This window comes from Adiantum capillus-veneris, chromosome 17, assembly GCF_014529385.1.
Source record: "Adiantum capillus-veneris isolate H3 chromosome 17, ASM1452938v2, whole genome shotgun sequence".
In the NCBI taxonomy this organism is placed as follows: domain Eukaryota; kingdom Viridiplantae; phylum Streptophyta; class Polypodiopsida; order Polypodiales; family Pteridaceae; genus Adiantum; species Adiantum capillus-veneris.
In genome coordinates, this window is record NC_140947.1 from 18,243,651 (window position 1) to 18,265,731 (window position 22,081).

General features: G+C 37.5%; 1 pseudogene; it reads right to left on the reverse strand.

Moving 5' to 3' along the window:
* Window positions 1-19,341: 19,341 nt before the first annotated feature.
* Window positions 19,342-22,081, reverse strand: part of LOC147436875 (uncharacterized) — a 39,014-nt pseudogene continuing 36,274 nt past the window's right edge.

Genomic DNA, 22,081 nt, shown 5'->3' on the forward strand with positions numbered 1-22,081 from the left:
TGGTAAGTGCAGACAATGAATATCATATCAATCATTAGTTAGGATTATTGATTTATCTAGTTTGTTTTTGGTTGGTGTAGAGTCAGAGTGATCAAATGTATGTACTTGTGGACGAGGACAAGGAGAACAAGGAAGAGGACTAGGATAGATAGATATATTTTGATAGTTGTCTTTTGCAAGTGCAAATGTGACACAAAGAACTCTCGTGATTTGTATATAAAACCCATTTGCAAATTTGGCTTTATTTGTAAATTTTTTAAAGTACTTCTCTTTTGTGCTTCAATTTCTAAAGGCAAGGTGTGACTTCTAATTTCAAAGATTATTTTTTTTGTACACTTTTCAAATGCAATTAATATTTGACATGTTTTTTGCAGGTCAAAAATAAAGATGCTCATTTGGGCCACCCAAAATTGGGGGGTCCAAATGAGTATCTTTATTTTTGGAAAGTTGTATAGCCATAGTATACGTGTCAATGACCGTGGTAATAGATGCGGTAACAAACATGGATATACATATTAGCGACTCTTACCATGTATATTACTACTAAACCCCTATCACATACATTGCTGTTGCTATTATCTCTTTCTATTTTACTTTCTTAAACCACAATAATGCTGGCGGTTTTGGACTTTTCCTCTTATAGTGATGATACAAAAAAAAAAGATTTGTGATTTCTTCAACAAATCAAAAAGTTGTTGGCTTCAAGCATTGATATGGTTATTTTCAGGAGCTTCACTCATGTCTTTGCATCCAGATCCAAAGAAACTTCACCAAAGGTATTTTATTACTTTGACAGTCAAAGCTTATTGAAGATACTATGCAAAAGTTTGGTTTGAAATTTTCACATTTGGTCAATTCTTCTTGTGTTATGAGCTCAGTGAAAAATACATGTGAAAGTTGAGGTCATCTTGTTACAAATCAACCATATGCTAATTTGATCAATTGTCTTTAGTTTTCTAGTTTGAAAACACATGCTCATATTTTCTTTATTGATAAATATTCTTGAGCACATCATGCGTGTCCTTCTCTTAAGCATTGGTATGTAGCAAAACGTATGTTGATATACTTGAAAGGAACTACAGATGTTTGTTTGGGTCTATAAAAAACAATTGATATGAGACTCTATGTAATCTCTCTCTCTCTCTCTCTCTCTCTCTCTCTCTCTCTCTCTCTCTCTCTCTCTCTCTCTCTCTCTCTCTCTCTCTCTCTCTCTCTCTCTCTGTCTCTCTCTCTCTCATTTGGGCTACAGAGATGTAGATTGGGACAACTCCCACTTATCCATGAAATCTACTAATGGCAGTTGCTTCTTCATCAATGGTTGTCTTATTTCTTGGACTAGCAAGAAACAACGTTGTGTTGTAGTTTCTACAAACGAGTCAAAATAAGTTTTTGTACCGCTTCCAACTTAAGAACTGATTTGAGTTTGACACATATTGAATGATATTGGTCATTGTCCTCTTTTTAGCATGCCCTTGTGATGTGATAAAATTAGATTTCTATTAGTGTTGCAAAAAACTAACACTACAAGACATAAAATGATTACCGATGCCAGATTACCAATGGCTCTATTGGGAATTGGTAAGATTGGAGAGAGTCTCAATTCGTATAAAAATTAAAAAAATTTGAATTCTAACGTTGATTTCAACACCTACACCGATGTGTATACCGACGCTCTACTATAAATCAGAACCTCAAAGCTCATTTTTGTGTTTTGCCTCTCATTTTTCTCCTTTGTACTTCTCTTCCATATTGCCTCCAGTCAACTCCATACTTACAAATCTGATAATTTTTCCTTCATATAGCTTTTTATTGATGATCACCCATGCTCTTGGATAAGAAAAGTATGCATTTTTCTTACTTTATGCTATAGTGAAGGTGTGTTTGTGTGTGCACACAACAAAGTGTTTTTTTATATTTTGCTCTAGTCTCTAGGGCTTGTTGCACCCCGCATTGTTCAAATGTGAGTTATCTTTCCTTTGTTTTATGCATGCATACACATAGACATAATCGCACATACATGCATACACATACACATAATTTCACACACATACATATTCACACACACACACACACACACACACACACATGGATTTCTTTTGTGACACCTATCTTCCATTGTCTAACAATTGTTTTTTATGTTGGTTGTGATGGTGGAAGGTATAATAGAAGGTATCCCTATTCTAGCCATCAAGCTTCTTCTTCCAAGTTTGGCTGTTTGCAAAACACCCCTAATCTCTTGTACCACTTAACCAATCCTAACCGAAGAAATGTTGTTTGTTCTTTAATGTTGTTTTTAGGTTAAATTGTTGTCTAAAGAGATTCTATTTGGTAACCTACACACATACACACACACACAAACACATACACACACACACACACACACACACAAAACACACATTTCCACATAAATATGCACCCTATGCACACACATACACATTTCACAAATAAAATGTTGTAACTAATAATAAAATTTTATGGTAGGTTCTTCATTTTTTAATTTTAACATGAGTGTTTAGTTGAACAAAGTAAGCTAAAATTATTCAACATGAATGTTTAGTTAAACAAAAAAGACTTGTTAATTTCTTCATGTTTGGATTTAGACTTAATTAGTTTAAATTTATGTTATTTCATTCTACGTTTAAGTTTGATTATAGGAATTATTAGTTATGTTAGTTGTAGCTTTATGTTACTGATTTTATTGTAAGATTAATGTACACCATATGTTAACTTAATGTTAATGTTAGGGTTAGATTGTTTTAGGGTTTAGGGTTAGAGTGAACTAAGTTAGCATGTCATGTTGCTATAGAGTTTTAGGATTATAATGATTTAGGTTAGAATGTTAGAGTTAGAATAATCATTAGAGTACTTTATGTTAGAATGTTAGGGTTAGAATATAATCATTAGAGTATTTTATGTTAGAATATCAGGGTTAGAATGTTTTAGGTTATACTACTCTAGATTAAAGTGCTCTAAGTTGGAGTGTTTACTTTAGAGTGTTAGGATTCAATTGTTTTAGGTTAGAATGATCTAGATTAAAGTGTTTCAAAGATTAGAGTGCTCAAGGTTCTAGAGTATCTATTTTCGGGTTTATGATTAGAGTGATCTAAGTTAGCGTGTCATGCTACTCTTAAGTTTTAGGGCTAGAGTACTCTAGGTTAGCATGTTAAGGCTAGAATTCTCTAGGGTTAGATTATTAGGGTTAGAGTATTAGGGTTAGAGTGCTCTAGGTTAGTAGTATTTTAGAGTGTGTAATTATTAGAGTACTCTATGTTAGAGTGTTTAGGTTGTTGTTGGTTAGGTGTTCTAGGTTATTTAATGTTACGCTAAGTTTTTAGTTATTGTATTACAATAGCACACTCTACCCTTGAGAAATTCATTAATGCTTTAAGCTTAAACCATTAGTACTCTAAAAGAATATGTAGAAATGAAAGTCTAGACAGACCTTGAGTATGTTAGGGTCTTGAATCTTTTCGAGTTAGAGTATGTTAGGATTCGGAGTGGCTACGCATTATGTAAGAGTTTGAAAGTCTACAAAGGTCTTGAGTACATTAGGGTTTTGAGTTTGAAATGATACGAGTACATTAGGAGTAGATTAAGTAAGCACAAATGTAGATTTTAGATTTTTTTAATTCTCCAAGAATCATTAGTGAACTTTTTCCTCTATTTTCATATTTCTAGGTTATGAAGTTTAAGATAAGGTTGATGACCACCAGATAGTGATTCGAACCAAGTTTGATCATTGAAATCTACTAAATATTATATATTCTAATGATAGACCATACTCACTATTACTTGTTAATTTTTTGTATAATCTCTATATTAATTATGGACGATAGAATGGAGTGTCTGTGTGTGAAATATAAGCATCACGTCTTTCAAAAATGAAGGATCGATGATCAATAGATACACAAGAACGATCTTTTTCTCGTAAATCAACTACAAGATCTATGTTATTAATCTCATGATCAGGAGACAATAGGTCAACCTCCACTCTTAGATATTGCTCCAATCTCATCATGGATGTAGCAAAGGAGGCAAATATCAAATGAAGCACCATTGGTGGAGTCTACCTCATCAAAACTCAATGCCACATTCCAAGAAATTGTTATGGAACAAATGTTGGACGACTTCCTTGACATGGATCCATCATTGAGAACCAAGATGGAGAAAACATTCAAGGCAACACCACCTCTCAACCTCAATTATCTTGTTGGAGATGGGGAATGGGAACACACCTAGAAACACACCAAATTTCCTCTCTATAATCAAGAGTACTCACAACACCACACTCCTCTCAAAACCACCTTCAAAATTTCACATTTTTTCCAGCAAAACAACACTTACACACCTACCAATGCACACACACTCCACACAATCACCAGATAGCACACATCCTAATTTTTCCTGCTTCACATAAGCTTACTTAAGAGGTATGTACCTAATACAAATCAAATACTTGATGACTCTCTATTATCTACTTCAATTGATGGTGCACCCCTTGGTGGGTATGAAAATCACCACTAGTAGCCATTGTCTAAAAAATGTATGCCTCACTTCGAAAGTTCCCCATCAACTACTCATTTTTCTTTTTTTGGGCCATCATATAAAAGCTCACCCAAAGATGGTGTTCCACGATTTGATCCCCATCCCCTGCATGGAATTTTGACTTTTTTTGCCCTCAAATAACAAGCCCAAAAGTGACCAAACGTTATCTGCTACCATCCCCTAGTATTTTTTCCCAACTTTGGTCTTCAATATCTTCACATTTCAAGCTTTGATTGATGCCGTACAAGTTTTGATGGGCTTCTTAAGTTTCCTAGTACCCATGCAGACCCTAGAAAACTACAGAAACACCTGATGGCATGCCTATTGAGGCAACCAAATTGGCACATAATGGGCCAATTTGTTCAATGCCCTATAAGTTTTGATGGGCTTATTAAGTTTCCTAGTACCCATGCAAACCCTGTTGTTGTTAACTCCCTCGTAGCATAGCTCCAAAGAATCGACAAAATTATCAATCCAAGGATGGTAGCGACTCGGATAGGGCATGGAAACATCACACATGGGTGATTGTGTGAGAGAAATGATATAGAATTGAGTGGGGAAATCACATGAGATTATCTACAATAGGAAGAAGAGATAACTAATAAAGGGGATTAGTGTATGCACACACGCTAACCCTTATGCTAACCGAGATTGCTAATCGTTGCATTCTACTAATCCTTGTGGTCACATACTAATCACAAGCTCACCCAAGCTCATGGAGTTATTATTAGAGCAATGCATGCACAAATCCTTAATCTACACACTAATCTAATCATGCACACACTACTAGAATAAAACATACAATAGGCAATCAAGAACTAGAGAGCGATTAGTTCTTAATCTACACCACCAAGACACTAATACACAACTTAATGAAAAGCAAGAGAAAGGAAAAAGGATTGATCTTCATTACATGCATGCAATCGGTCTGTGAAGAGAGTACATGTGGCTCCATGCTTCCACCTCCATAGCCTCCTCCTTCTTCTTCTTCTCCTCTACTCTAGGTTTATCTCAAAATGATATCTCCCCTTTTCACATGAGCTACATTCACTTGTATGCCTAGGGTTTTAAAAGTTATGGCCGGCCACCCAAAGTACCTGAAGTGAATAAACAGATACAACTTGGAACTCAATGCAAGCCCATGAATATATACATAGAAAATGGAAAAATAATGTCCATGAGAAGGTGAAAATGGCTGTTAATGTTGGATGCATCTAACATTCCCCCCTTCCTAGGCTTTGTCTTCCTCGACAAAGATGCGTTGTGATGCATGCTCCAGGAAGAATGTGCCTGCAAAAGACAAAAGGCCGTGAAGTAGCAAGCATAATCATGTGGCAAATAAGTCATAAGGCATAGTAAAGCACATCATGGAATGACTAAGTGCAAAGAATTATGAATTGTTAAACTGCCTATAAAAAGACAAATAAATTGCACTTGCTAAAAATAATTAAACAAGAGTTTTGGGCTTATGGATGAGTCTATCAATTAGTTAGCTATGAAAAAGGGTTAAAAGAGTCACTCTAATACTAGCTAAGTTAGAAAAATCATCTAAAGGCAAGATCCCCTATTTGTGTTTATGAGCAGAGATAAGCGAACTAACTATATAACTCCAAACAAAAGCTTGAATTTTTTACTTTAAGCTCAATGGAGGTCTTTTCTTTTTCTCTTTATTTTTTCTTGCTCTTTTCTTCTTCAATTTTTTCCACATTGTTTTTAAGAGCATTTTTTGTGAGTGCTTATTTTGTATGCCTGAGGTTTTTTGCTTCTCAAGGAAAAGCGCCCCATTGGGAATCTCTAGGACTCTAATACCATAGGCTATATGTGAGTGAAGTACCAAAATCTAGCTAGGATTTCTCCTCCAGCTTAAGAGTTTACACTTGTGGCACCTGTGTGCTTCCATATCCTTTGTATTCTTACGAGTGCTCTTTGTTGTGAAGTGAGAAAGCCTCTCTATGCCTAAAACCCTCCTAAGGTCTCAAACATTTAAATAATTCTTCCAACTAGGACTAGTAGGTCAAGTAAATGAGTTAACCTAAAGTCACAGCCTCCTAACCTCAAGGCTTATCAATAAGACTAAACTCTATGTTAATTAACTAAAGAATGTACAAACTTATTTATCTCTACTCGCAGATAAAAAGACATAATAAAATGGACTCAATCAAACCATGAAAAGCCACAATAAGCAAATATAGGTGTACAAAAACATATAGCATAGGAAGTGATACACCTAGAGAAATATGATGCAGCTCCTCAGTAGTTGTGGAAATCAACATATAGCTCTAAAGCTCAATGGAACCATGCAATCTAGAAGCTGAAGTCCATCTATCCTGCAAAACCATAAGGCAAGACACTACCACCTAAAAAGGTGTGTCAGCATAGTACAAAGTTCTATTACAAAATGAAAGAAATCCTAAACTAGGGTCTCAAACCTGGATACCTAGAGGGAAAAAACCCGTAGGAAAAAAGTGCCCCTAGTATAAATGCATGCAGCTAGTGTACCATAGTCAATATGCTCAAGTCAATGATCTAGTGCAAGTAGGAGGGATAAAAGAACTCTCTCCAAACAATAAAGCTTGTAATATTATAGCTCTCTGTCTAATGGTCTATGACTGGCTAGCACCTAGCTCCATATGGATGGTAGAATCTATAGCACAAGTAATGGGTCTAGGGAGGACATCAGCCTGTGTGACTGTGTCGTCAAATGACTCTGTAGATTAGAATACCTTAGTGGTGGATGACTCTTGCCTAGCTCTAAATCAATAGCATGATCAATAGGAATCTCTGGTGAGCTATGGCTCATGGAACCTTGTGATGTAAAAGTGGTAGGCTGTACGGTATCTCAAGGAAGGTACATTGAGCTCTCCTCATATGTGGTCATGGATATCTAACTCGTGTATGTCCTCGGCATGGAGTAGGCCTCTCTAATGGTCGTGAAAATGGTCTAGATCTCTGTGGCATAAGTGTGGTCAAAGAAACTGTATAGATCTAGGAGGATGTGCCATGGTCTGTGGTCTAGGAACCCAAATTTTTCTATGTCCTCTATAGAATCCCTGTGCCTCTACTTACTGTCTAGATGTGAGCGTGATAGTCCATCATGTGTGTTGTGGCTCTCAATCCAAACTGGCATTTCATCACTAGCTAAAGGTCTAGCATGTGTCATCATGCGAGGCACATAAACATGTCTAGTAGTCCTATCATAAGCTCTCGATGATGAGCTATAGGCCTGATATGTCCTAGGTTTCTCATGGGTGGGACTACTTCTGGTGGGAACATCCTCTACTGTAGGCTCTACCTCTCAGGCTATCTCAAGTACAATGGTAGAAGTCACTCTCGTCAAAGGAATCTGTGGATCCTGATGTGTGACGCCTACCCTCTGGGGGTGACAGTCATGGTCTCTATATACCTCATATGTCGGGTCTTGCATGGGGGGTCTGTGTGCTCAATCATCAATGAATCTGGTGGTGAATGCTCATGAGTAGGTGTCTCTATGCAGGCATCTGTCTCTATAGGTATCTCAGTCTCTAAACGCTCTATAGTAATGTCAACACTTTCATGGTCATGTGCATCGGCTATCTCCTCATGTATTGGCTATGGTGGGACATCTACCTCTATGATAGGTGCAAGGGGATCATCAATAATAGCTATGGAGTCTGGAACTCTATCAATCTCTAGTGGCTTAGTGCTTGTGTCTAGTGTAGGAGCAATCTCACTAGGCTGTACATCCCTCGTAGAACAAGTATCAACCTCTGGAATTGGCAATGTAGGTGGCTCCATGGTAGGGCCCTCTAGTGTACTCATCCTATCATCAATCTCAGCATTCGTCCTCTTCATCTCAATCACTCTAGATTGCAGCTGATCAACTATGCTCTGTGGAAAAATCTATCTAGGTGATGAAGCTCTGGGAGGTGACCTGGTACGGGATATCTTTCTAGAAGGTGTATGTGAGCTCTCCGTGGGTATCTATCTCTAGTACCTAGGCCACGCCGTGGAGAATAGGGAAATCCCATCATCAAATAGTAAATCTCACCCAATGGGTCCTTATAAATCCTATCACAAAGATCTCCAATAAGATATGCCATAACGCTCATGGTTGGCTCAATATACCATCTCATCTGCTCATGTTTATAACTACACCCACACTCATGAACATAAGTCAATGTGTGCTCCAATATACGTAACTGCACTATCCTAGGATGTACATGGGTATTTAAATAATCATCAGGATGTGCTCTGTCAATAGCATCATATGGGCTGGTCGGCAAGAACATGTATGTGCCCTTGAGTTCATCGGTAAAGAACTTAGTTGTACCAAAATGTCTCCTCTGAACTCTGGCTATCTGCAGTATAGAAGGAAGGTACCTTTGGTATAGGAATGTCCATCATGGTCAACAAACCAAGGCATGGCTCCTCCATGGCCTACAAAATGTAGCACAATCTCATCTCGGTCCTCAATACTCGCAGTGTCAACCCTAGGCTCGGCTTGTGCCTGCATGGTGGCTCTAGATGATCTAGCAATCATCCATAAATCTAGTGGATGTGAGATGGAAATCTCAGTATCTGGTGTGCTCATGGTTGGAAATGTGGAAGGTGGTACCATGTCTGCAACCTCTCTAGCATATGTGCTAATAGTACGAACATTCAAAATCTGAGGTGTAACTGTCTCTCTGGCTCGTAGCTCTGGCCGTGCACTAGTATGGATCTGCATCCTACACTCCATATCTTCCCTAGCCTCTGCTGTGATCTCTATTGTGGTTAGTCTCCTAGATGGTGGCAAGGATGGAAATCCTGGAGGTGGTCGAACCTCAAGATCCATGACTGCCAAAGTCTAGCAGTATAGGTCAAATTTGGTGCTAGGGGTCAATAAACCAATGCACAAGGTGCAAGGTGTAATCTGGCAATGAATGGATATCCAAATGGTAATTGGATCTCTGTGTGTAATCTGGCTCTAAAATCGGTCACTCGGTCAAAGTCGTAGCCAAATGTAGGTCTAGAAACCAAATCGAGCTCTAATCGCGCGTAGGTGTGTTAAGAATAGCCATAAGCGGCCAATTGAGATCTCGCAGGTGAATAGGCTCTAGCTAGCTAAATTTGGTCAATATCAAGGCCAAAACGAATCTCTATCACAAGTCGAGATCAAATAAGATCAATCGTGGGACTCTGTGGTCAAATGGAGCCAAAATGCAATATTGGGCGTGAAACAGCTCTAAAGCGTGTAATCTAGAAAATCGTAGACCCAAGATCAAAATCCATGTCAAACAAGGTCTATGTGTATGGTCTGGCTCGAATATGCTAAAGACGGCTCAAATCGACAAAATTGGACAATTACGGATGAAATCTGACTCTCGGGGCTCTAAATGCGTCTATTCGTGTTTAGATGCATGTAAATGGGACTTGCGGATGTTTGATGCATGTGCAATGCAATAAAGAGAAAGAAGACAGAGAAAAGCAAAAAAAAAAGATATTTTTTTGAGTTTTTTTTTTGTGAGTGTGTGCGCGCGAGAGAGAAAACGTATGTTTTTGTGTAGGTATGTGTGTGTGTGTTTGTTTGTTTGTTTATGACTTTGCATGTTTGTTTTTTTGTGTCTTGAATTTCTTGTCTTTTGTTCTTTTGTTTGTTTTTCTTTTGTTTTGTGCGCGCGCACGTGTGTGTGTGTATGTGCAGGGGTTGGGTCACACGAGGTCAAGGAGTGGAGACTGGTTAGAGAGTGTGTGCATGGGGCAATGAGTGCGGGACAAGGTAAGTGCAAACGTGGATGCACACGAGGTTGAGCGGGGTCCGGTGGTCACGGAAGCGGGGCGGATGAAAATATACACAAATACAACAAAGTTTAAGAAAAATATGACGACACAACAAAGCAATCAAAAAATATGAACCATCATTGTCATAACATCATCAAACAAGTCATTGCATTTCACGATTCTAATTGGCACCAATTAAGCCACAATTAGCACTCGAAAGTGCGCACTTTGTCTACACATGATTTATGCACTAATGACCGGATTCTAATTAGTGCCAATTAGAATCGTGAAATGCAATGACTTGTTTGATGATGTTATGACAATGATTGTTCATATTTTTTGGTCACGGAAGCGGGGCGGGTGAAAATATACACACAATTTTGACGACATAACGATGCAATTTTAGCAATCAAAAAATATGAACCATCATTGTCATAACATCATCAAACAAGTCATTGCATTTCACAATTCTAATTGGCACCAATTAAGCCACAATTAGCACTCGAAAGTGCGCACTTTGTCTACACATGGACATACTAATTTCACTTAAATTTGTACTAATCTTTTGTGTAATCAAGACTGCAAATAAAATTAGCAATTGAGTGGGTTAGTGCACTCACAATTTCATGGGCAACGCGTCAATTTCCAACTTCAATTGACGCCTACATACATGTGTGTGTACTAGCAACCGCTTAACGGCATTTCACCTACAGTCAATTGAGCACAAAATCTCATATGTAGCATCATTTTCATCAATGAAATTAAACACATAAGAATAATAATCACAACTCTAATCAACGATTTAGCTATTGTAGCACAAAAAGCACATGCCATTATAGAGTAATTAGAGAGACTAATTAGGAAAAAATCCCTAATTACACAATCAAATATCGCTCAATTTTAGTCAAAATTTTTACAATTTCATATCAAAAGAGTGATGACTCAACCTCTAATTAAGAATAGACACATGTAAAGCACTTGAATTAGTAGCAGATTAGTCAAAAAATAGTGATCAATTAGTGAGAACTTGGGGGTTTTCTGCCTAAATCTCCTCCTAAACAATCCATTATACTCAAAATTCTCCTCTAGCTTAGGCTACCGTCCACAACAACGGCGCCAAAGAATAAAAAAAAATAGCAATCCAAGGATGGTAGTGACCCGGCTAGGGCATGGAAACATCACACATGGATGATTGTCTGAGAGAAATGAGATAGAATTGAGTGGGAAAATCACATGAGATTATCCACAATAGGAAGAAGAGAGAACTAATGAAAAAGAATAATTATGCACACACGCTAACCCTTATGCTAATCGTTGCATTTTCTATTAATCCTTGTGGTCGCATCCTAATCACAAGCTCACCCAAGCTTAGGGAGTTATGATTAGAGAAATGCATGCACAAACCCTTAATCTACACACTAATCTAACCATGAACACACTACTAGAATAAAACATTCAATAGGCAATCAAGAATTAGAGAGCGATTAGTTCTTAATCTACACCATCAAGACACTGATACACAACTTAATGAAAAGCAAGAGAAAGGCAAAAGGACTGATCTTCATTGCATGCATACAATCGGTCCGTGAAGAGAGTACATGCGGCTCCATGCTGCTATCTCCACTCTAGGTTTCTCTACTCTAGGTTTCTACTCTACTCTACTCTAGGTTTCTACTCTACTCTCCATTCTTCTTCTTCTTCTCTACTCTAGGTTTCTCTCAAAATGATATTTCCCCTTTTCACATGATCTACATTCACTTATATGCCTAGGGTTTTAAAAGTTATGTCCGACCACCCAAAGTACCTAAAGTGAATAAACAGATACAATATGGAACTCAATGCGAGCCCATGAATATATACATAGCAAATGGAAAAATCGTGTCCATGAGAAGGTGAAAATGGTTGCTGACATTAGATGCATCCAACACCTGTAAAGCGTGAAAAAAACTTGATGGCATGCCTATCGAGGCAACCAAATTGGCACATAACTAGCCCCGCCAGAACTTCAATAGCCCATAACTCGGCTATCTAAACTCCGATTGCCAATCTGAAAAGTCGAACATGGTCCGTAAGGTGAGCACTTTATGCTCGTGCACTCATTTTCTCTCTTATCAACAATCTAGAGCTGTCCAACTTTACTAAAATTTGCAAATCATTTTTAACTTCAAATTCATAACGCTCACTACATATCATAACTTTGATACATAGCTTCGATTAGGGATTTGTATGGACCAGCTTGGAGAACACCTCAAGAACTACCCTTGATACTTCCATGTCATCACTTTTTACTCTTGCATCAGACACCTCTCATAGGCACCATAGCAAAGCACTCTGGCACAAAAAACCACATAAACCATACACACTTGCTAACATTTGCATGCCCTTGATCTTCATATCCACCTTACCGCCTTGGCATGTATCTGTAAGCATCCATGGCCTTTCCATTCCCTCCTCCTAGTATATATAAAATTTGTTTGAACCATCATTTCCCAACCACCTTGTTAAACATTCAGCTCAACCACAAGCATGCTTATTGAAGTCCAAAATTGCAGAACTAGAAAACATTGTGAGAAAACCAAAACGCCACTACCAAATGTACAAAGTCTTATTCCTACTTTGTACTACCTCTTCTCAGGGGGGTTTCCCAACACCCTACTAACCACCTAGATTAAACACCTGGCATTAAGCACATCCATTGTTTGAGGATTGATCGAACGGGCATCCACATGGCCGGACATGTAGCCGGACACCACATTCATAGTCTATTATTTTGCCGAGCTATTGTAGTGACACTGTATGTAAATCCTGGTTCCAGAGTGCCACCTTCTCCGATCCTTCATCTTTATCTTTGTCTTCATCTACCAAATAGACCTTGGGCCTCGTATTTTGGCTGGTGCTACTGTTAGGAAACCCGTAATAATTATTTCAAGCTCAAATCATTAATTTACTTAATTATTTTAACAGAATTACTATATTTTTAGCACAAATTAAAAGAAAAAAATTAGTAAATTGATTCAAAATACTTTGAGCTATTTATCAAAGGTTAATTACACCTTACGAAAATCATGTTAATTATGCTAACCTCAGATAATTAGTTTAACTAATTATCCCAAAAAAATTACAATATTTTTAGGGGAAAATAAAATAAGGAATATAGTAAATTATTCCAAAAACCTTGGATATAAATATCATAGGTAGAACACACCTTGAAGAATCTGTGATAAATATCCCAACCTCAGATAAATAGTTTAGGTATTTATCCTCAATAAAAGTAACCGATTTTGCATATAAAATAAAGAAAGGAAATTAGTAAATGAATTTATCTAATTACCAAATAAATACCTAAGGTCCAAAATCACTATTGAAGGGTGGAAAAATTACCTCATTATAAATGGTTGATATAAAAAACTACTATCAGTAAAATTCTGCCTAAATTAGACCATAAGTATAGGAGAGAAAGGTTATAAATCAAATTTATGAAAATTCTTAAAGATAGAACATATTCAATTACAATTTAGGTGAGTAATCCATTTGTCGATAAAAATTTATAATTTACTAAGGCTAAAATGGAATATAGACTAAGGATAAACCTAGTTAAAGGGCTTCCCAAATTAAATGGTAATTATGGGAAATTACTTATAGAATAAATAAGTTAAAGGAGGAATATCTCATCAAATTGAGTATAAAAGATACCTACTTACTCCACAAATCCGTATTTTTGGGTAAAAAAGGAAAAAGAAGATTATTCAATTAAACTTCTAATGGATTAAGTCTTTTTATAAGACGGCCAACATGGCTCCAAAGAGAACCAGGGGAAATCCTCTTAAAGAGGAAGAGGATGTTAGCAACAAAAGAAATAAAGCCATTAATGACCATGAGGCTGGGCCTAGCCATAGGCCGACGGAGGAAAATCTACGCGCTCCTGTCCAACAACACATGGACAAGCAGTCCCAGGTGGATTTCTATTTTGTTCACTTAAAATCTTTTAAAGTTCATTTTTTATTTAGCATTGCATACGTAAGGTTAGGAAGAATAAACTAGCTGAAAACGGAAGGTAACTTCCAACGTGCATTTGTTTATAATGTAGGAAAGAATTGTTTGGGTTAAAACTGGTTGAATTCGGAAAGATATGATTGATCATCATTAAGACAGCTTGTCTCAAGACACCTCTGACTCCTTAGTATAAATTGATGATAATGATTGGCTTTCTAGCCACGGATAAGTCGATTACCCCCATGAACGTTGAGTTTCTACTCCGTGTCATGTCTTGATGTTTCTACATAAGTTAGGATACCGGTTTTTAATCCTAGGGAGCCGCCCTGTTGTATGGGCAATTGGTTTGGTGTATGAACACCGGGAACCTTGGGTGGGGGTTTATCCACTCCGGATTATGAATAAGGAATGGGTGTTGCTTTTTCACCCTTAAGTGGTCTTGAGACAAGAAGAGTACTCATCATGGTTATTATGGACAATGTTTTGATTGACAGTACCCTGTCTTAAGTTTAAAGATGTCTGTTTGCTAAAAGAATGCTTACAATACTGTTTTAATAAAATCCTGTTATGAAGGATAAAAGGAATCATTATTTTAATTGTGATAAGAACATGGTAGTAATTAAATAACAAAAATAATCATGTGTGAGTGAGGGGTGGTAAGTGGGGATTGACTAAGGTTTTCAATCATGGACGGGTGGACCTAATTAGTCAGGTAACTATCCATCCTTGCGCACTAAAACGTTTTCACTTGGAAGAGGAGTCCACCAACGGCTATGCCCTCACATTTGTTAGGGGAAAAAAATCGTTGGTTGAGGATACCTTAGCCCAATTGTGGCAGTTATAGGGACCGAAGTAGTTTTTTTGGACTTTTAATATGTTGTCCCGTTTCCGCTGCGAGACACGACTAGGTCTCCTTCTAGGGCTATAAACTTAAACCATTGTCAGTAGTAAGGGTGAATTCCCTAGAATTCTTCTGGTTCAAGGACTCTGACTTTAGTAGGCCTAGAGACCTGTCAAGGATCCCATTCTGATGTTGGTATTGGCAGGTTGGGGATCTCACAAGTGGTATCAGAGCGTGTGTTAATTAAAGTCTTGGACCTAGGGAAAAGTTTAAGATGTTAGGTTAAAATAAGAGATCTTTGACAAGTCCAATTAAAGAGGTAATTAATTGAAAAGAGGGAGAGAAAGAAAGAGAGACAATTATCCCCATCTTTGCAAGTAGATTTTCATCAGGCCTACCACAAATCCATGGATTTCAACATTACATTTATGAGAGCTTGCCTATCCCGACACTATTCAAGGCAAAAAAGCGTGATGAAATGGCTAGATAAGAGATTTTCTCCTTCCACTTGGAGGATCAACTCGTCAAGATCTGGTGGAATTTTCTTCATTGATGCGGGAGATTTAGAAGGTTTAGAACTAAATATGAAGAGACTCAAATGGGCCAAAGATCTTCAAGTGATTGAAGTATACATTTTCGTTGGAAAGGAGAATCCAGAGGAAACCCTTGTAATAGATGATGTCCGAGTATCACAAAATCAGTGGGTGTTTGACCAAGTGTCTAAAGTAATCTACCCACGTAGAATTAGACCCATAGGTGTAGGCCCTAGTTTTAATGGACCAAAAGGTGCTGTATATTTTGATCCTATATCTGATCCACCCAAAGTCCGCAAGATTCTAGTATAAAATTGTCGTCACCCTTGTACATAGTAGGACCTTCATGGATGGTATTAACTCTTGTACATATTATGGTTCTCACGGGTATGCTATAATCAGTTTTGTTTATAACTTGGTGGTTGTCTTCATCCTGTGTGCAAAAGTCTTGAGTATGAGATAGGTTAAAAGCATAAGTAAGAGAGACTTCATCTGGTACTAAATTCCACTAATTCAATCTCAGAGAAATACTCGTGTAAATAGGATTTACATTGTTTCTCAAGAGAAAAAATTACTACTAAAGCAAGTTCAACTCCCTACTTTCAAAGGAGAAGGACCCAATTTAGAGCGATATGTCAAAGCATGGTTAGATGCTATGGACGACTATTTTTAAAACTACAGGAACTTCTTAGGAAAACCAAACAATGTTAGGTATGTTTCGTCTCACGATGGAGATGCCAAACTTTGGTGGAAGTAACACTGTAGAGATAATCCCACGAGTAGTCTATCTTGGGAGAATAAACCTTAATGAATGAGGAAGATGAAAGAGCCACTTACTTGGCTACAGTTAATCCTAGAGCTCAGCAACAATAGGCAGTTTTGTAAACCACTATAAGTCAATAATGTAAAACTTTGAGCTACTTATATAAGGGTATACATTGTTTTCTTTCCCAAATTACTTAACACTAGGTTGGTAATGGGACACTTTTATGTCCTGTTAAGTGACCATTTTCCTTGAATTATGTCAAGAGTTTCAAAATGGATTTTGAGGTGCTATCTGTCTAGAAAGTTGTCTAGAAACTTGACATTTTTTTGGAATATCAATTCCATCTTAAACCTTGTCCTTGCACAACATTTCACAACCTAAACTGTGTGAAAAAACGGGTCCTGTTTTTGGCTTTTTTCAACTTTTTGAAACTATACCACTTTAGAATTCATGTGTGTGAGGTCTATAATGCTAGAGAACTATCTTTAGTAGTCCTCAACATGTCATGATGCTTCTAGGGAGAAATAAATGGTAAAGTTGTAAGTTATGACTAAATTACAAAAATTGTCAAATCCTGTTTTTTAGCCAATTTTAGCCCTTCTATGACTTTTTTGGTGGCTTTCATGATATCCAAATGCACTTTTGATTTTCTATGTTGCATATTGTAACATAAAGCTAATATTCCTTGAGTTTTGGGGCACCTAATACCCTATTTTTCATAGTAGACAACGATGGTTGATTTTTTCAATTATAGAAGAAAACAAAACATTCTAGTATATCAAGTATAGCTTTTTCAATATTGTTAGTTTCTTGTGACAACTACATGCATTTTGTAGGTAGTAACCATATCTAGTCATAAGGATCAAATTTGGCTAGATATTGAATAGTTTATATGGGATTCTACAACTCATAATGTTGAACCTAGTTTTTTCATGTTTGCTGTATTTAGCACTTCATCTTTGTCCCCAAGATTCCCCTTGGTAAGAGATGTATTATTCTTTTGACATGCTCCATGGCTCCTTATGAACCTAAAGGACAATAGGGAACTAAGAAAACATGCATATATTATTTGTATTGAGCGTGGCTATAGAAACTTTGATGATAGGTTTGCAGAATGGTAAAAATTCAACTTTTTTGTACCTATTTCTTTTGGCAAAACAAAAAATAGTGAGTGAGAAGCAATAATATGTTCTGAACACCAACCCATTGAAGTTAACTAGGGAATTTATCTCAAGTCCTACAAAAATCCCTAATCTTATTTTTATGCAACAAAACGTAAGAAATGACTGTTTTGATGAAAATGTACTGGTCCATCAACTTTGGAGGCTTGGTGTGACCAAAAGATGAGAAATTTTACAAGTTTCTTATTTTTTCCATGTGTAGTAGGCCTTGAACTATAACCTCATGAAAGGATTTTACAAAATGAGTGGATCTACTATGGTTTTGGAGGTTTTTTTCAAAACCCTGAAAGGACACTTTTATGTCCTGTTAAGTTACCAACCTAGTGTTAAGGAATCTAAAGTTAAGTTAGTATTCAATCAAGAAATCAAGGGTTGAAGCTTGTGGTGCAATGGTGGAAGCTTGTGCCGAACGCAGATTGCTCAGAATGGCAAGAACACCTTGAGCGCATTCAGATTGGCAAAGATGAAATACATGATACTTGTCAAACGTTGATTGCTCTAAATGGTCAGTTAGACCGAGCACATTCATGTTGACAAGATGGATATATGGATCTTTTATGGAATTGATTTAACCTGATTTTTAAGATGATACAAATGGGTTGTAAAGGTTTTTAAGATGGGCTCAACACTAAGAGTTTCTTGAGAAAAAATTGGCTAGCAAGTAACTCCAACCAGAAACTAGAAAGAACTCTTAGAGCAATCAGTAACATTTGGTAAAGTGGAAAGGTTATCTCTTCGAAGATGCCACTTGGGAGGATGAATTTCTCTTCTCAAAGATTTTTCCAGTTTTGATTGAGATGAGGGCATCTCAAATTCTTAAGTTGGGGTGATTGTAAGGTTTCCAATTTTTGAAACCTTAAAGATTGTATAAAGCTTAATCAAACTGATATGATTATTAAAAAATCAATGTAGAACTGTCCGACCGTGGTAAATATTAGTATTTTTAGAATCTTAAGCACAACAAACCCCAAGCTAGAAATTTTCAGAACAAAATTCCGATAAAATTTGGAAAAGTTACGGGCTCTCAAAGGTTACACTATGAATTTAATTAGTTAAGTAAAATTGGATGGTTTCAATAATTATTATTAATATAGACTTTCTTATCCTAAGGTTCTAGAAATTATTGATATTGTAACATACTGTTACAGGAGAGAGACTAGACCAAAACTAGACCTCCCATTCATTAATCCGTCATCTCTCTTATAGCAAGAGAGGTTGGTTACATATGCCAAGAACCTACTAGTGTCCTCCCACACTAGGTGGTCGGACACACCTACAAGACCCACACACCACACCTCCCCCCTTAGGGAGAAAAATATGGACATCTTTTTACAAGTTTGGAATGGGAAGGGACTCGACATGACTGAAGGGACTACATCAACTCCAACGCCTCATCCGGGGGGAGTGATCATACAACGGCTTAGGGGCTAAGAAACTGAGCTTGGGGGACTAGAATCGTCATCATGCCGATCATCATCAAGGCATGGAACTTAAACATCTCGCTTATGCAAACATCAGGTCGCTATCCCGATGTAATGGACAAGACGAGGAAGAACAAACTGAGGACTCGACAAGAAAATCTCTCGACACAGGAAACGCACTAGGTTGCTATCCTAATGTGAATGGCTAGACGAGGAATGACTAAGACATACAATCTCCAATCCCCTTCAAAGTTTGGTGTGAGTGTGCTTTGCTTTATTGAAAACCAACGACATGCTTGATCTAACGTTGAAAAGAGTATCACTAAACACAATGAAAAGTTTTTGCTTCAAGATCCCGCTGCTCAAAACAGTCACGAAATTCCAAGCGCAGTAAGAAACTTGCCATTCCCTTGCTGGGTGAAATAGTACTCGGTTCCGACTTAGTGAGAGGAACACCCTCATGATCAGCTATCATCTTGAGCACCTTAACCATAGAGGAGGTATTTTCCAGAATGTTGATAGAATCATCAAGGACAAGAGGAAGCTCAGAAACCAGCGCAATGTGATGTGCATGGGCAAGGAAAAGAGAAGGAATGATAGAGGAAGCGAAGGCAGAAACAACAGCATGCCTCTTTTGGCCATAAACTACCTGGCCAGATCTATGAGTGCCACCGAGATGCTGACATTTGTCATCAGGTTGTCCACACTGCCCTTCTCTAGTAAACTGGCCAACAATGCAAGCCAATATTACTGCATCTGAATACTTCAGCTTTAACAGGAACTGCAATCTGGACTGCAATAGCAACATGCTTCAAAGCAGGCTTCTTTCCTGATGTGGGGGTCCTCTGGATCTTGTGGTCTGACTCCGCAAAAGTGGATTCCTGAGACTTGGGTGCCATGGGAAAGCACCATATTAGCATGAATTGCAGCGCATGAAACAATAGAAGCACAAGGAGGGCAAGGGTGAGATTATGAAAAGAAGCAGCAGGGCTGAGGAGCTGCGGAACATAAGCGGTGATGATGACAGTGTAGGAGAATACGCTGCATGAAACAAGGAGGGTTGCATGGCTGGTGGTGGTAGTGACCCATCAATCTGTTGACTCTGTGATGCTTTCTTGCCCTTGTATTGAACCACAATGGTAGGCTTGTCGCGAAGACCAGGCACAACCTGAAATGGCCAAAGTTTGATGTCACTTTGACTGGACTCTACCTGCACGACCACACACCACAAGCCGTCGATGAGGGTATTGATTGCTGGAAATGCAGAACCAAACAAAAAGCAGAGCAGCAGTGTTTGCGGTAGTAGTGATTCTTGATCTTGTCGTGAAAAACTATAAGGGCTGTGATGATGTTGGACTTAGAGTTTAGGTTGGCACAGCGTCATGATGATGCCGGATGCAGAATTGAGGCTGGCTAGTAGCTGCAGATCTTCGCGTGCATCTATAGACGGCACAGAAGAGCGCTAAGACCAGCAAGAAGCCCGCAGCTGCCAAGGTATACAGTGTTGTTAATTATCATGAGGGATGACTACAGCTGATGCTGGCGCTGAGCAACGATAAGAACTGCTGAAGAAGACGAGGCTGATGCATATGAATGCTATTGATTCCTGATGCTGAAGTTGTGAGCGGGTAATCACTAGAAATAGTAGCGCCGAAGCATGTGCTCACCTAGCTTGGTTTTAAGGCAAATCGCTCCATATCTGCACGAGCAAGAAGGCTCTCAAAGAAAGCAAGAAAAGTCTGGGAGCGTGCCCGCCGTCTCCACCAATGTAACGTACTGTTACAGGAGAGAGACTAGACCAAAACTAGACCTCCCATTCATTAATCCGTCATCTCTCTTACAGCAAGAGAGGTTGGTTACATATGCCAAGAACCTACTAGTGTCCTCCCACACTAGGTGGTCGGACACACCTACAAGACCCACACACCACAATATTTCAAATTTTCATCATTAAAAATCAGTGAAATTAGTAAAAATTGATTCTGGAAGCTAGGGGGCTATGTGGCGCTGTGGGGAACCTGCCCGAGACTAGATTTAGCAGCAGGGGACATTTTTTGACCTATAGAGCTGCTTGGGATGCAAGTTATTGCCATTTTTCAGTCTGTGAGTGCCCAGAAACCAATAAATATGACCCTTGCTTTACAATTTTGGAGGAGACTTGGAGCCTTGACACACTCTCTCTCATCTAGAGAGACCGCTACGCAAAAATCACTAGAGATTAAGCTCTAGTTGATCAATTTAAACGGTAATTAGCGTAATCTTTCTTCATTAGCAAGACTAGATTAATCTATTTTCTTAATAAATTAAAGATTAGACCTATATATACTCATAAATCCTCTCTTAATTCAATATTCTTTGTTGATTGTTGTGATTAAAGCTTGGGAATATTAAGCTAATTAATTATCCTATCATATTAGGGCAAAAATTATCCAAATTAAACATAAATTAATGAGAAATATATTAATTAAGTTTAAATCAAGTTGAGGTAATTATCAATGCTGCATTAGATAGTCATTAAGCTACCAAAATTATCATATAATTTTTTGAGTAATTTTCATAATTAATTAGGCAAAATTATACTGTTTTTTAGAGAAAATTAAAAAGGAAAATAATCAAATTGATTCAAAATGTCTTGAGTTATTTCTCAAAGGTTAATTATATGTAAGAAAATCCGTGATTATTATTTCAAGCTCAGATAATTAATGTATCTAATTACTTTAGAAGAAATACTCTCTTTTTAGGACAAATTAAAAGGAGGAAATTAGTAAATTGATTCAAATTTCTTTGAGTTATTTATTACAAGTTAATTTTATTGTAGGGAACCCATGATAATTATTTCAAGCTCAGAAAATTAATTTACATAATTAATTTAGCAAAAATACTCTGTTTCTAGCACAAATTAAAAGGGAAAAATTAGTAAATTGATTCAAAATACTTTGAGTTATTTATCAGAGGTTAATTACATGTTAAAAAGCCCATGATAATTATGTTAACCTCAAAAAATTAATTTAATTAATTATTTTAGAAGAATTACTCTAGTTTTAAGAGAAATTAAAAGGAGG